Raw genomic sequence first — 17,057 nt, 5'->3', positions numbered from 1 at the left:
TAGTAGAGACGGACCCTGTATAGGTGTTCTACAAAGTACTGGTAGCACTTAGATGCACTTATTTGCTTATGTCAATCCTACTACTGAACTATAATCTTGGCAAGTCGGGGACTGAGTAGGGTGAACAAAGCTGAAGACTCATGGAACCAATCTAATAGGCTGGGGAAGGGGGCACCTATTCCCCGGCTTGCTTCCACGTGGAGCAACTTCCCTGGAGTATCACTTCTGGCCTCTCTCTTGCTTTCCTTGTCCTCCACTGCAGAGGAGTGAGTTATCTGGAGACGTTTGGAAGAAGGGACTGGGCACACTTAGCTCACCCTCTGCTGCCCTCGCCTCTCTTCACATCTGCCCATCTTCAAAAAGGGGGCGTCCTGGTTTGCTCTCTTGGCCATGGGGTAAGCTCTGCCATGCTGGGGGTGGGGGAAGGGGAGCTGCAATTTGAGGAGGGGGTTAGTTTAGCTCAGGAATCTGCTATCAAGTCTGTTTGGTTGTACACTTAAGCCAAGTTTGCTATTGTTATGTCATCAGTAATAAAGCTGACATGTTGACCTCCATCTATCTGAAACCTCAATTGGTTCTAAATATGGGTGGGAAAGAGAGAGGTATTATTTTGGGGATCCCTTAAACATCTTCACAATCCACAGGCATGATTTCTTTTTCCTTTTTTGGGGGGAGACATACACAGTCTTTAAATTTTTTTTTAATCAGTTTACAATGTTTAAAATTTGGGGAAATATTACATAAAGTTCTGGATTTCCAGTTTATCATGATACTTTCAATAATAACACTGCATCTGTATTCCCCATGGCAACCATGCCTGGGACTGAGTGGCAGCTACCCTCTTTAGATGAGACACGCACTTTCCACTTCTCCCCAGCTGCCGCCTGGCTAGTTGTCGAATGTAGCAAATAAAAGCATAAGACTTGGTTATATGTATCAGAAAGGGTTGGATTTCAGAAGAATGTACATTTCAGGAGTAAGAAGCAAGGGACTGGGCAGTGGTGTGGGCCCATGTTATTTTGTGGAAACAGCACTGAAATGATCATTAGGAATTTGGTTTTCAGGTCAACTGATTGTAAACGCTGGCATTTGACCTTGGGCAAATGCTGTTACTCTTTAGGCCTTACAAACATTCTCTGTAAAACGGGCAGACTTTGACTAGATGTATTCTGAGGACTTTGCCAGCATTTAATCTCTAATATAAACACATGTTCTTCAATTTTATTGTAAAAACCCCAGTATTGTAGAATTTCCAAATTAAATTTGTCTGTAGTACAATTTGTTTGACATTCAACTCATCAAAAGTTTGCCCTGTCAGCACTGACAGTTAGATAAATATTTTATGCCCTTTTCAAAAAAAAAAAAAGCGTAAGATAGTCAGCTAATTTTGAAGTTCAGATAAACAGTGAAAAAAAATTTAAGTATAACAGTGACCCACATAGAGTCTCTGTGTGGTGCAAACAGTTAAGCACTCAGCTTAATCTACCTAGAGATGCCTCAGAAGAAAGGTCTGGCAATCTACTTCTGAAAGGTCACAGTCTTTGAAAACCCTATGGAGCACAGTTCTACTCTGATACACATGGGGTCACCATGACTTGGAATTGACTTGACAGCAACTGTTTTTTTTAATGACCCATGCAATTCAGTAAAGGCGTCCTGTATTACATGTGACAATCCTACAATCTAGAATGCCTTACTTATTTTGTTATCTGTTTGGGTCTAGAAGGTAAGTGAGTTTTCTACGCTTATACTCATTTTTACTTGTCTTTGTATGCCCAATACCTAATACACTGCCTGGCCCATAGTGAAGTGCTCAATAATGTTTGTGGAATGAATATACCAATATAGGCTGAGGACCAAAATTATAGTGTATGGAGAATATCACTAGCCACAATAATGAATAAAAAGTAACAACTTCTTACTGAGCTCACCTTGAATGAAGATTACACATTTGTGGTTGTTTGAACTTGAATTCTGGAACTTTTCAACTTGAAGGCGCAACTGAATGGAGTCAGGCAAGCCAGTCAGCTTTCATGGACCTCTGGTTCTCCATTTCTAAAAGGCAGGAGTTGAAATGCTGGCTCTCAAGGCCTCTTCCAAAGCTAGTATGTTTTTCCTTTTTTTTCTTTTGGGTCTTAATATTCATCATAGGGAAACACCAGCATGTGCAGAATTTGACAGCAGTATCAGCAGCAGGGAGTGAAAAGTCAATGAATGGTTATGTAACTGATGATAATAAATGAGTTAACATATGAATAGGTTAGTTTTCACATCCCCAGGCACCAGCTCAATACTTCCCGATCCAATACAAGAAACAGAAGCCCATAGGCTTAGATGAGTATACTATATACTACATTTTCTGCAGTTTAAGATGCCATTGACTGGCATGCATCATAATTTGATAACAGCTTCTTAGAGGAAAAATATAAAACTTATCCCATTGCATGCCAATTCACAAAACTAAAAAGTGATTTTTTTTTTTTTAAAGGAATGTTGGTAAATACGGTAGGTTTAGGGTATTGTCAATTATTTAAAACCTTATGGAAACCAGAAGGTCAGCCTGAAAAGTTGAATCAATATTTACTGAGCATTTAACAAGTGCCAGGCACTGTGCTAAGTGTTTTCATTTAAGCCAAGGTTCCTCAGCCTCCACACTATTCACATTTTGGGCTGGAAAATTCTTTGTTGTGAAGGACTGCCATGTAGGTGGGGGGCTGCCTTGTGAGTTGTAGGATGTTTGGCAGTATTCCTGGTCTCTACCCACTAGATAGGTCCCTAGTTAGTACATAGTTTGCACTCGACTACTAACCTAAAAGTTGACAATTTGAACCCACCCAGCGCACCATGGAAGAAAGGCCTGGCAATCTACTGCCATTAAGATTATAGCCAAGAAAACCCTATGAAGCAATTCTACTCTGTAACACATGGGGTTGCCATGAATAGGAATCATGCCACTAAAACCTTCACCCATAGTTGTGACAGCCATAAATGTCTCTAGAATTTGCCAAATGTTTTCTGGGGGGCAAAATTGTCCCTCGTTGAGAATCACTGATTTAAATAATCCAATGTAATCTTCACAGCAACCCAGCAAGGTAAGGCCTCTGTAGTCTTCGTTGTGCCTAAACTGTGCTGAGGCCTATGCAGACCTGAGAGGAACCTCCTCCTTTGTCACTCTGTCTAGCATGTTGCCTCTTGAGCACTCAAGCAGTGCAGCCTGTGCCAAGTGTCTCACCAGACTCAATCATAAAACAGCGTCTTCTGCTCCTTACTGCATCCCCTGTCCATGAGACTCAGGCTGAGCTCGTGGGGCCGGGGAAGGGAAGACACTATGCTGTCCTCTAACCTGTCTCCCTTCTCCCTCTGTTGTCAAGAAAATATTTACCCAACCTTGCAGAGGGGCAGGAGAGAGAGGGGTAAAGATCTAACTTTTATTAAACACTATTTTTTTTTTTTTTTAATCTGCTAGGCAGCAGGTAGTAATAATACCTATATTACCTCTGTGGTACTAAATTTTAAAATGAATTTTTCTCATTTATTTTAAGGAGATGAATGGAAATCTCTAGGTTACTCTTGCAGCTCTTCTTTTCCCAAATATTCACCTTGACTTGAAAATACACTGATACTTAACTTTTCACTAACATAAACATGGTTGAGTCGTTTACTAATTTTTTATGTCTTATTTGTAATGTTTTAATTCTGATCTTTGGTTATTTATCTGAATTTGTGCATTCTCAAGGAGCTCTGGGGGCGCAGTGGTTAAGTGCTTGGCTGGTAACCAAAAGATCGGCAGTTTGAACCCACCAGCTGCTCTGGGGTGGAAAGATGTGGCAGTCTGCTTCTGTAAAGATCACAGCCTTGGAAACCCTAAGGCGCAGGTGCTACTTTGTCCTGTAGGGTCGCTGAGAGTAGGAATAGACTTGAAGACAGTGAGTTTATTTTTTTGTTTTGTTTTGCGCATTCTCAGAAAGCAGTGGCCCAAGAGGTCAGTAAACTTCATGGGAATGAGGGCATACCACCAAGGGCCAGTATGCTAAAATCAATTGCGGCAACTTTATTTAAAAATGAAAACTCAATCTGCGTTCCCTGCCTCCAATCCTTCAACCCCTAAAATAAAATAAAGATTTTGACCCATCTCCTGCCTCATCTAGGGTTATGTGGCCCCAACTAAGAATTAAGGCTGTAGAGTATATTAACTTTCAGGTATGTTGTTATTGATGTTGTTAGGTGCCGTCAAGTCAATTCAGACTCATAGCTACACCATGACAGAGTAAAACTGCCCCATAGCCCTGGTGACATAATGTTTAAGTGCTTGGCTAACTGAAAGATTGGCAGTTCCAAGCCACCAGCCCCTCCACTGGAGAAAGGCATGGCAGTCTGCTTCCGTAAAGATTTACAGGCTTGGAAGCCCTATGGAGACGTTTTACTGTGTCCTATAGTGTCGCTATGAGTCAGAATTCAACTTGACGACAATGGATTTAATCCTTACAGGAGCAGATCTCCAGGTCTTTCTCCTGCCTGTGGAGCTGCTGGGTGGGTTTGAACTGCCAACCTTTCAGTTAGCAGGTGAGCACTTAACTGTTGCACAACCAGGGCTCCTTCAGGTGTGTTGGGGGCATATAAAAAATTGAGGAACAGTCACACATTTCTTAATTTTCATGTAGGTTAGGCTTTGATATTGTCAGATTAAAAAAAAAATTTTTTTTTTTTTTTGCATTCAATATTTCAAGGTAGTAGAACAAGGATGACAAATTCAAATTCATCCAAGTTTGTGGTAGGCTGTCTAACTTTTCACCAGTTTCTGCTTTAGGGAGAATTATACTTTACCCCTTGAAATCAAAATTAGCCATACGACTTGCTTTGGTCAATGAAACTTTAAAAGGCCACCATGTGCATCATCCCACTGTCTTTTCCAGCTGCCATAGTCACAAGTAATGTTCCTGATAATGGCTTTCCTGAAAACCTATGCGAGGAAAACAATGGCATGGGAGTAGAGCTTCTAGTTGACTTCCGATACATATGTAAATTGAGTAATAAATAAATATTTTCTTTTAAGCCAGTGAAATGGGGGGGGGTTGTACGTTATAGCAGCATTACTTATACTTTCGTGACTGATACGAAGGACCACAGAGATCATTTAAATGTGTGAATCAGACCTTTATACAACAACAAGAGATGTGCGTTGAATTAAACTGAATATTTTCCTCATCTGTAAGTGTTTAAATAAAAAAAAAAAGTTGAACACTTCAGTGGCCAAACGAAACAAAAACTATCTGTAGACTTGTCTCAGTTTGTGGGCTACCAAAGTTATAGAATCCGATTTTTCTTTTTAACACTGATACAATTAAAATGTTCCTGCTATGAGATCACTATCTAGAGTGAACTACAATGATTTTTATAATTGAAAAGAAACCCTAAAATGCCCAAGTTTAATATATATTCCCAAATTTTTGTTAGAAATTGTTTCAATTTGGAATTTCTTCTTCTGTAAAACAACCAATCTTTAAAAAAATATAGTTTCCTTCCACTGACATCACAACTCTATCATAATACACAGTTAAGGCTTTATTAATCTTCCTTGTGAAAGCTGGACAGTGAGTAAGGAAGACTGAAGAAGAATTGATACATTTGAATTACGGCGTTGGTGAAGAATACTGAATATTCCATGGGCTGCCAGAAGAACAAACAAATCTGTCTTGGAAGAACTACACCCAGAATGCTCCTTAGAAATGAGGATGGCGAGACTTCATCTCACATACTTTGGACATGTTATCAGGAGGGATCAATCCCTGGAGAAGGACATCATGCTTGGTAGAGGTTCAGTGAAAAACAGGAAGACCATGAAGGAGATGGATTGACACAGTGGCTGCAACAACAGGCTCAAACACAGCAACGATCGTGAGGATGGCGCAGGGACCAGACAGTGTTTTGTTCTGTTATATACAGGGTCACTATGAGTCTGAACTGACTCAGTGGCACCTAACAAATACGGCAACACTCTCCTAGCAGCCCTGATGGCAAGGTCAGCCCCTCAAAACCACCCAGGAGCTCCATGGGAGAAAAGACCTTGTCATTTGCTCCTGTAGAAATTACAGCCTAGGAAACCCTATGGGACAGTTCTACTCTGTCATAGATGGTTGCTATGGGTTGGAATTGCCTCAGTGGCACACAACAACAATAATTTTTCTAGGCAGAAATAATCTCTTCTTTTTTAAAAAAAATAATAATTTTTATTGTGCTTTAAGTGAAAGCTTGTAAATCAAGTCAGTCTCTCACACAAAAACCCATATACACCTTCCTACCCACTCCCAATTACTCTCCCCCTAATGAGACAGCCTGCTCTCTCCCTCCATTCTCTCTTTTCCTGTCCTTTTTGCCAGCTTCTAACCCCCTCCACCCTCTCATCTCCCCTCCAGGCAGGAGATGCCAACCTAGTCTCAAGTGTCCACCTGATCCAAGAAGCCCACTCCTCACCCATCATCCAGTCCAATCCATGTCTGAAGAGTTGGCTTCAGGAATGGTTCCTGTCCTGGGCCAACAGAAGGTCTGGGGGCCATGACCGCTGGGGTCCTTCCAGTCTCAGTCAGACCATTAAGTCTGGTTTTATGAGAATTTGGGGTCTGCCTCCCACTGCTCTCCTGCTCCCTTAGAGGTTCTCTGTTGTGTTCCCTGTCAGGGCAGTCATCCGTTGTGGCCAGGCACCATCTAGTTCTTCTGGTCTCAGGATGATGTACTCCCTGGTTCTTGTGGCCCTTTCTGTCTCTTGGGCTTGTAATCACCTTGTGTCCTTGGTGTTCTTCATTCTCCTTTGATCCAGGTGGGTTGAGACCAATTGATGCATCTTAGATGGCTGCTTGCTAGCGTGTAAGACCCCAGACGCCACTCTTCAAAGTGGGATGCAGAATGTTTTGTTAACAGATTTTATTATGCCAGTTAACTTAGATGTCCCCTGAAACCATGGTCCCCAGACCTCTGCTACCCTGGCCTTCAAAGCATTTAGTTTATTCAGGAACATTCTTTGCTTTTGGTTTAGTCCAATTGTGCTGACCTCCCCTGTATTGTGTGCTATCTTTCCCTTCACCTAAAGTAGTTCTTATCTACTATTTAATTAGTGAATGCCCCCTCCCACCCTCCCCCCACCCATAACCACAAAAGAATGTTTTCTTCTCAGTTTAAACTATTTCTCAAGTTCTTATAATACTGGTCTTATACAATATTTGTGCTTTTGCAACTAATTTCACTCAGCATAATGCCTTCCAGGTTCCTCCATGTTATGAAATGTTTCACAGATTCCTCACTGCTCTTTATTGATGAGTAGTATTCCATTGTGTGAATATACCATAATTTATTTATCCATTCATCTGTTGATGGGCACCTTGGTTGCTTCCATGTTTTTGCTATTGTAAACAGTGCTGCAGTAAACATGGGTGTGTATATATCTGTTCAGGTAAGGCTCTTATTTCTCTAGGATATATTCCAAGGAGTTGGATTGCTGGATTGTATAGTAGTTCTAACTTTTTAAGGAAGCACAAAATAGATTTCGAAAGTGGCTGTACCATTTGACATTCCCACCAGCAGTGTAGAAGTGTTCCAATCTCTCCACAGCCTCTCCAACATTTATTATTGTGTGTTTTTTGGATTAATGCCAGCCTTATTGGAGTTTTTTTGTTTTGGAGTGAGATGAAATCTTACTGTGTTTTTTTTTTTTTTAACTTTTATTGAGCTTCAAGTGAACGTTTACAAATCAAGTCAGACCGTCACATATAAGTTTATATACACCTTACTCCGTACTCCCACTTGCTCTCCCCCTAATGAGTCAGCCCTTCCAGTCTCTCCTTTCGTGACAACTTTGCCTGCTTCCAACTCTCTCTATCCTCCCATCCCCCCTCCAGACAGGAGATGCCAACACAGTCTCAAGTGTCCACCTGATATAAATAGCTCACTCTTCATCAGCATCTCTCTCCTACCCACTGTCCAGTCCCTTCCATGTCTGATGAGTTGTCTTCGGGGATGGTTCCTGTCCTGGGCCAACAGAAGGTTTGGGGACCATGACCGCCGGGATTCCTCTAGTCTCAGTCAGACTATTAAGTATGGTCTTTTTGTGAGAATTTGGGGTCTGCATCCCACTGATCTCCTGCTCCCTCAGGGGTTCTCTGTTGTGCTCCCTATCAGGGCAGTCATCGGTTGTGGCCGGGCACCAACTAGTTCTTCTGGTCTCAGGATGATGTAGGTCTCTGGTTCATGTGGCCGTTTCTGTCTATTGGGCTCTTAGTTATCGTGTGACCTTGGTGTTCTTCATTCTCCTTTGATCCAGGTGGGTTGAGACCAATTGATGCATCTCAGATGGCCACTTGTTAGCATTTAAGACCCCAGATGCCACATTTCAAAGTGGGATGCAGAATGTTTTCATAATAGAATTATTTTGCCAATTGACTTAGAAGTCCCCTTAAACCATGGTCCCCAAACCCCCGCCCTTGCTCCGCTGACCTGTGAAGCATTCAGTTTATTCCGGAAACTTCTTTGCTTTTGGTCCAGTCCAGTTGAGCTGACCTTCCATGTATTGAGTATTGTCCTTCCCTTCACCTAAAGCAGTTCTTATCTACTAATTAATCAGTAAAAAACCCTCTCCCGCCCTCCCTCCAGGCCCCCCTCGTAACCACAAAAGTATGTGTTCTTCTCAGTTTATACTATTTCTCAAGATCTTACTGTGGTTTTGACCTGCATTTCTGTAATGGCTAATGATCGTGAACATTTCTTCATATATCTGTTGGCTACCTGAATGTCTTCTTTAGTGAAGTGTCTGTTCATATCTTTTGCCCATTTTTTAATTGGGTTACTTGTCTTTTTGCAGTTGAGTTTTTGCAGTATCATGTAGATTTTAGAGATCAGGCACTGATCAGAAATGTCATAGCTAAAAACTTTTTCCCAGTCTGTAGGTAGTCTTTTTACTCTTTTGGTGAAGTCTTTGGATGAGCATAGGTGTTTGATTTTTAGGAGCTCCCGGTTATCTAGTTTTTCTTCTACATTCTTTACAATGTTTTGTATACTGTTTATGCCATGTATTAGGGCTCCTAATGTTGTCCTTATTTTTTCTTCCATGATCTTTATCGTTTTAGATTTGATATTTAGGTCTTCGATCCATTTTGAGTTAGTTTTTGTGCATGGAGTGAGGTATGGGTCTTGTTTCATTTTTTTTTGCAGATGGATATCCAGTTATGGCAGTACCATTTGTTAAAAAGACTGTCTTTTCCCATTTAACTGTTTTGGGGCCTTTGTCAAATATCAACTGCTAATATGTGGATGGATTTATGGCTGGATTCTCAATTCTGTTCCATTGGTCCAGGTATCTGTTGTTGTACCAATACCAGGCTGTTTTGACCACTGTGGCGGTATACTAGGTTCTAAAATCATGTAAACTAAGGCCTCCCACTGTGTTCTTTTTCAGTAATGCCTTATTTATCCGGGGTCTCTTTCCCTTCCATATGAAGTTGGTGATTTGTTTCTCCATCTCATTAAAGAATGTCACTGGGATTTGGATAGGAATTGCATTAAATGTATAGATTGCTTTTGGTAGAATAGACGTTTTTATAATGTTAAGTCTTCCTATCCATGAGCAAGGTATGTTCTTCCACTTATATAAGTCTCTTTTGGTTTCTTGCAGAAGTGTACTGTAGTTTTCTTTGTATAAGTCTTTTACATCTCTGGTAAGGTTTATTCCTAAGTATTTTATCTTCTTGGGGGCTACTGTAAATGGCATTGATTTGGTGATTTCCTCTTCAATGTTCTTTTTGTGGGTGTAGAGGAATCCAACTGATTTTCGTATGTTTATCTTGTATCCCGATACTCTGCTGAACTCTTCTATTAGTTTCAGTAGTTTTCTGGAGGATTCCTTAGGGTTTTCTGTGTATTAAGATCATGTAATCTGCAAATAGAGACACTTTGGCTTCTTCCTTGCTAATCTGGATGCCCTTTATTTCTTTATCTAGCCTAATTGCTCCGGCTAGGACTGCCAGCACAATGTTGAATGAGAGTGGTGATTCTGTTTCCCAGTCTCAGTAGGAATGTTTTCAGACTCTCTCCGTTTAGGGTGATGTTGACCGTTGGCTTTGTATAAATGCCCTTTATTATGTTGAGAAATTTTCCTTCTATTCCCATTTTGCTGAGAGTTTTTATCGTGAATGACTGTTGAACTTTGTCAAATGCCTTTTGTGCATCAATTGATAAAATCTTGTGATTCTTGTCTTTTGTTTTATTTATGTGATTACATTAATTGTTTTTCTAATGTTGAACCATCCCTGCATACCTGGCATGAATCCCACTTGGTCATGGTGAATTATTTTTTTTGATATGTTGTTGAATTTTATTGGCTAGAATTTTGTTGAGGATTTTTGCATCTACATTCATGAGGGATATCGGTCTATAATTTTCTTTTCTTGTGGTGTCGTTACCTAGTTTTGGTATCAGGGATATGGTGGCTTCATAGAATGAGTTTGGTAGTATTCCATCCTTTTCTATGCTCTGAAATACCTTTAGTAGTGGTGGTGTTAACTCTTCTCTGAAAGTTTGGTAGAAGTCTGCAGTGAAGCCTTCCGGACCAGGGTTTTTTGTTGTTGTTGTTGTTGTTGTTGGGAGTTTTTTGATTACCTTCTCTATCTCTTCTTTTGTTATGGGTCTATTTAGTTGTTCTACCTCTGTTTGTGTTAGTTTAGGTAGGTAGTGTGTTTCTAGGAATTCATCCATTTCTTCTATGTTTTCAAGTTTGAGTATAGTTTTTCATAGTAATCTGATATGATTCTTTTAATTTCAGTTGGGTTTGTTGTAATATCGCCAATCTAATTTCTTATTCGGGTTATTTGCTTTCTCTCCTGTTTTTCTTTTGTCAGTTTGGCCAATGGTTTATCAATTTTGTTGAATTTTTCAAAAAAGCAGCTTTTGGTCTTGTTAATTCTTTCAATTATTTTTCTGTTTTCTATTTCATTTAGTTCAGCTCTAATTTTTATTGTTTTCTTCTGGTGCCTGTGGGTTTCTTTTGTTGCTCCCTTTCTATTTGTTCAAATTGTAGGGATAGCTCTTTGATTTTGGCCCTTTCTTCTTTTTGGATGTGTGCATTTATTGATATAAATTGGCCTCTGAGCACCGCTTTTGCTGTGTCCCAAAGGTTCTGATAGGAAGTGTTTCCGTTCTCATTGGATTCTATGAATTTCTTTATTCCATCCTTAATGTCTTCTATAATCCAGTCTTTTTTGAGCAGGGTATTGTTCAGTTTCCAAGTGTTTGATTTCTTTTCCTGTTATTGATTTCCACTTTTATGGCCTTATGGTCAGAGAAGATGCTTTGTAATATTTCAATGTTTTGGATTCTGCTAAGGCTTGCTTTATGACCTAATATGTGGTCTATTCTAGAGAATGTTCCATGTGCACTAGAAAAGAAAGTATACTTGGTTGCTGTTGGGTGGAGTGTTCTGTATATGTCTATGAGGTCAAGTTGGTTGATTGTGGCATTTAGATCTTCCGTGTCTTTATTGAGCTTCTTTCTGGATGTCCTGTCCTTCACCGAAAGTGGTGTGTTGAAGTCTCCTACTATTATTGTGGAGCTGTCTATCTCACTTTTCAATGCTGGTAGAATTTGTTTTATGTATCTTGCAGCCCTGTTATTGGGTGCATAAATATTTAATACGGTTATATCTTCTTGGTGTATTGTCCCTTTAATCATTATACAGTGTCCTTCCTTATCCTTTCTGATGGATTTAACTTTGAAGTCTATCTTGTCAGAAATTAATATTGCCACTCCTGTTCTTTTTTGATTGTTGTTTGCTTGATATTTTTTTTTCCATCCTATGAGTTTTAGTTTGTTTGTGTCTCTAAGTCTAAGGTGTGTCTCTTGCAGGCAGCATATAGATGGATCTTGTTTTTTATTCCATTCTGCCACTCTCTGTCTCTTTATTGGTGCATTTAGTCCATTTACATTCAGGGTAATTATGGGTAGGTATGAATTTAGTGCTATCATTTTGATGTCTTTTGTGTGTGTGTTGACAGCTTCTTTTTCCCACTTGATTTTATGCGCTGAGTAGATTTTCTTTATATATTGTCCTCTCCTCATATTTGTTGTTGTTGATTGTTTCTGCTGAGTCTCTATTTTTCCCTTGTATTTTATTTTGATGAGTAGGATAGTTTGTCTCCTTTGTGGTTACCTTATTATTTACCCCTATTTTTCTAAATTTATAACTAACTTTTATTTCTTTGTATCTCCATATCTTCCTCTCCCTATGGAAGGTGTATGATTACATTTGTTAGTCCCTCTTTATTATTTTAATGTTGTCTTCTTTTATATAATAACATTGCCATTACCCTGTGTTGGGCTTTTTTTTTTTTAATCTTTGGGTTTTTTTTTTTTTTTTTTTTTATTTCCCTGTCTGGGTTGACTTCTGGTTGCTCTGCCCAGTGTTCTAGTCTTGGGTCGATACCTGATATTATTGCTTTTCTAACCAAAGAACTCCCTTTAGTATTTCTTGTAGTTTTGGTTTGGTTTTTACAAATTCCCTCAACTTGTCTTTATCTGGAAATGTCTTAATTTCACCATCATATTTAAAAAACAGTTTTGATGGATATATGATCCTTGGCAGGCAATTTTTTTCCTTCAATATTTTAAATATGTCATCCCATTGCCTTCTTGCCTGCATGGTTTCTGCTGAGTAGTCCGAGCTTATTCTTATTGGCTCTCCCTTGTAGGTGACTTTTCTTTTATCCCTCGCTGCTCTTGTAATTGTCTCTTTATCTTTGGTTTTGGCAAGCTTGCTTATATGTCTTGGTGACTTTCTTTTAAGATCTACCTTATGTGGAGTTCGATGAGCATCTTGGATAGATATCTTCTCATCTTTCACAATATCAGGGAAGTTTTCTGCCAACAAATCCTCAACAATTTTCTCTGTATTTTCTGTTATCCCTCCCTGTTCTGGTACTCCAATCACTTGTAGGTTATTTCTCTTGACAGAGTCCCACATGATTCTTAAGTTTTCTTCATTTTTTTTTTTTAATTCTTTTATCTGATTTTTCTTCAAATATATTAGTGCCAAGTGATTTATCTTCGAGTTCAGAAATTCTGTCTTCTACTTGCTCAATTCAGCTCCTCTGACTTTCTATTGAGTTATCTAATTCTGTAATTTTATTGTTAATCTTCTGAATTTCTGATTGCTGTCTGTCTATGGATTTTTCCAGCTTATTAAACTTTTCATTATGTTCCTGAATAATCTTTCTGATTTCTTCAGTTGCTTTATCTGTGTGTTCCTTGGCTTGTTCTGTGTATTGCTTCAGTTCCTTCCTGATGTCTTGAAGGGTTCTGTATATTAAACTTTTGTATTCTGCATCTGGTAATTCCAGGAATTCACTTTCATCTAAAAGATCCCTGGATTCTTTGTTTTGAGAGCCTGTTGAGGTGATCATGGCCTGTTTCTTTATGTGAGTTGATATTGACTGTTATCTCCGAGCCATCTATGAGTTATTGTATTAGTTTATGCTTGCTTACTGTGTCATAGCTGCTTGCTTTGTTTTGTTTTGGTATACCCCATGGGTTGCTTGAGTGAGCTGGCCTGATTATTTTTGCCTTTGGAGCTCTGGTGTCCTGTCTCCAGCTAGCTAGAGCTAGGAGTCCATTGAGTTTTCTTGCATGAATTTAGCTCAGGTTTCCAGGTAGCCGATATCAAGTGTGTGGTACAGGCTCTTTCCTACAGTCTTAGAGGGGCAGGGGTGATTGGCATACATACCCATATCTGATTGCAGCAGGGGGTCATGCTCTGAACAAGGCAGGGGGCTGAGAACCGACCCCCAAGTGTCTCTGAGGAAAACTCGTCTGGTGGGTGGGCTCTGCAGAGGGACCATGGGAACCCAAAGTTTTTGTTGTAAAGACTGGGAGGTACCAGTTATTCCTGGACCCCTGTTGTGGGTGGCTGGACGACCCAAGTGGAGCCACCAGTTCTTAGGTTGCTGTTGTGGGTAGGTGAGGGCCTTGTTTAATAGGCAAAGCAATGTCAAACGTCAAACACCCACCTCTCCACTGCGCCGCTGAAATGGTTGGAGTTTGCTAACAAGGCCTATTCTCCCAAAACAGGCCCACACAGGTCCTTGCATTAGGGAAACGTGCTCAAGGTCCACAGACGGTTTATGCCTGGACAGGAGCTGCTTCTGTCCTGAGCTCCCCCAGTTAATGGAGCTAGCAAATTATCTTTTCCCCTCAGTTGCAAATTTTTTCCTTCCCCAAGGTCAGGAGGATGGCTCCAGGTGCTCATCAGGGTCTATCTCAGGCCTAGGGATTTGGCCGCTGAAGCTGGCTTGGGGTTGGGGGGGGCACAGTAAAATAAACACAAGTACTTAGCTTTTGCCGAGAGCACCCTTCTGCTCAGGTTCCGGAGGTGTGAGTGGGCTGTGTAGCTGGCTGCTTCACCCTGAGGAAACTGCAGCCCAACGCTAGCACCAGCCCGCTGCCGCCACTGCCGCCGCCACTCTGGGAATGGTGCCTGAGGGCTCCTCGTGATTTAGGTCCGGTAACTCCTCTCCGCTTCTGAACAGTCTCTTCCTTCCCCTGCCCCTCAGTTCGTTGTCTAAGCTTGCCTTTGATGCTCCAGGCTCCCAGCTTGTCACAGATATACTCATTTCACTTGTTTTTTCGGGTCTTTGTTGTAAAGAGGGCTCGAAGGAAGTGTCTGTCTATTCCGCCATCTTAGCTCCGCCAATCTCTTCTTTATTCATTAAGTCATAAATCCTTATTGAGTACCTGTTATGTTCCAGACTATAGCAGATTAAGAAGATAATGTTCCTGCCCTTGTGGAGTTTATACCCTGGTGATTCTGGATATAAGCCCCTCAGGTGATTCTGACATATCACCTTTAAGGCTGTGCCCTTGTTCCCATGAGGATTACCAATACAGAGCTTATGTTGTGGTGAGGGGTAAGTGGTTATTTTTGTTTTAACTTATTTTATTATTTTTAACAGCACGAATCAGTAGCTTTTAGTACATACACAATATTGTACAACTATTACCACTATCTAATTCCAGAATATTGTCATCACCCCAAAAAAGAAGCCACTTACCCATTAGCAGTCACTGCTGATTCCTCTTCCCCAAGCTCTGGCAACCACTAATCTACTTTCTGTCTCTATGGACTTGCCTATGCTGAACATTTCATATAAATGGAATCATTCAAATTGTGGCCTGCCTTTCGGGTCTGGCTTCTTTCACTTAGCGTAATGTTTTCAAGGTTCATCTATGTTGTAACAGAATCAACACTTCATTCCTTTTTATTGCCAGATAATATTCCACTGTATACACCTACAACATTTTGTTTATCCATTCATCAGTTGATGGACATTTGGGTTGTTTATACTTTTTGGCTATTTTAAATATATATAATGCTACTATAAACATTTATGTGCAAGTTTTTGTGTGGACATACGTATTCAAGTATTTTGGATAAATATTGGAGTGGAATTGTAGGGCCATATGGTAACTCTACGTTTAACTTTTTGAGGAACTGCCAAATTGTTCCCCAAGAAGTTAAACATACAATTACCCTATGGCCCAGCAAGTCCACTCCCAGGTAGAAAGCAGCTGCACCACTTTACACTCCCACCAAGGTTTTCCACATACTCACCAACACTTGTTACCATCCAGCTTTTTTATTACAGCTATTTCAGTAGGTGTGAAGTAATACCTCATTGTGGTTTTCGTTTACATATCCGTAATGACTAATGATGTTGAACATCTTTTGGCTATTTATATATCTTCTATGGTGAAATGTTTATTCAAATCGTTTGCCCATTTTTTAATTGGGAGAGGTAATGTTTGGGAAAAAATAGCTTTAGCTTTAATAATGAAATAGAGAATGATTTGTTGCTGTTGTTGGGTGCTGTTGAGTTGATCCCAACTCATAGTGACACCACGTGTCAGGGTAGATGGTCCCATAGGGTTTCCTAGGCTATAATCCTTATGGGAGCAGATGGCTAGGTCTTTCTCCCATGGTGCCGCTGGTTGGGTTTGAACCAAAACCTTTCAGTTAGCAGCCAAGTGCTTAATCATGATGCCATCAGGGCACTAATTTTAGATAAGGTGGTGAGACCTAAATCAAGTGAAAGAAGTGAGTCATGCAAAGATTTATGGGAAGAGAATTCCAGGCAGAGGGAACAGCAAGGGCTACAAAGAAAATAAAATGGAGTCATGGGATAGAGAATGACTGGAAGAGGGAGCCACAGTACATAGTGTGGTCAAGGAAGCCTCTTTGAGAAGTGACATTTTAGCAAAGACTTGCCAGGCATTTTTGATTACATCTTCCCCTTCATCCCTCTTATGCAGTCACTTGGAAGTCTTAGTGATATTTCATTTCAACTACCCTTCAACTCACAAGCTGAAGATTAGCATGGAGAGGGAACAGGGGGGCATTTATCCCCTTTTCTTCCCAAAGGGAAAATGGAGACAAATTCTTACAACCAGAAACCTGATACACCTGTCAAAATGCAGGGAATCGACTAGGTAGATTGTGAGTTATTACCATGGCTCTAGTTTTTTTTTTTTTTTTTTCAAGACAGTAAAAAGCTACATCACTTCTATAAAAGATTAAGAATTAAACTACAAGCCCTAGAAAAAGTGTGTTCGTGTAGGTAAGACAACCATTTACCACAGATTCTGCTGGTTCAAGACGAAGGACAGCATTCTGACAATTTTCCCGCCTCCTCCCTTTATTTTGTTATAACTGCATACATCTCCATCTCTTTCTTTACATTCCCTTACCACTACTCTAATGCCATAATCCGCTGCTATTGTGTTGTTGTTAGTAGCCCATTGCCACCCACAGTGATCCCATGTGTGCAGAGGTTACCTACTCGATAGGGTTTTCAAGGCTAGTGGTTAAGAGCTATGACTGCTAACCAAAAAGATCGGTAGTTCAAATCCACCAGGCATTCCTTGGAAAGCCTATGGGGCAGTTCCACCCTATTAAATAGGGTCACTATGAGTCGGAATCGACTGGATGGCAATGAGTTTTTAACCTTTCAGAAGCAAATCACCAGGCCTGG

This window comes from Elephas maximus, chromosome 4 (genome assembly GCF_024166365.1).
Source record: "Elephas maximus indicus isolate mEleMax1 chromosome 4, mEleMax1 primary haplotype, whole genome shotgun sequence".
Lineage (NCBI taxonomy): Eukaryota > Metazoa > Chordata > Mammalia > Proboscidea > Elephantidae > Elephas > Elephas maximus.
The sequence above is the reverse complement of the archived record's forward strand: the minus strand, read 5'-3'. Positions refer to the sequence as shown.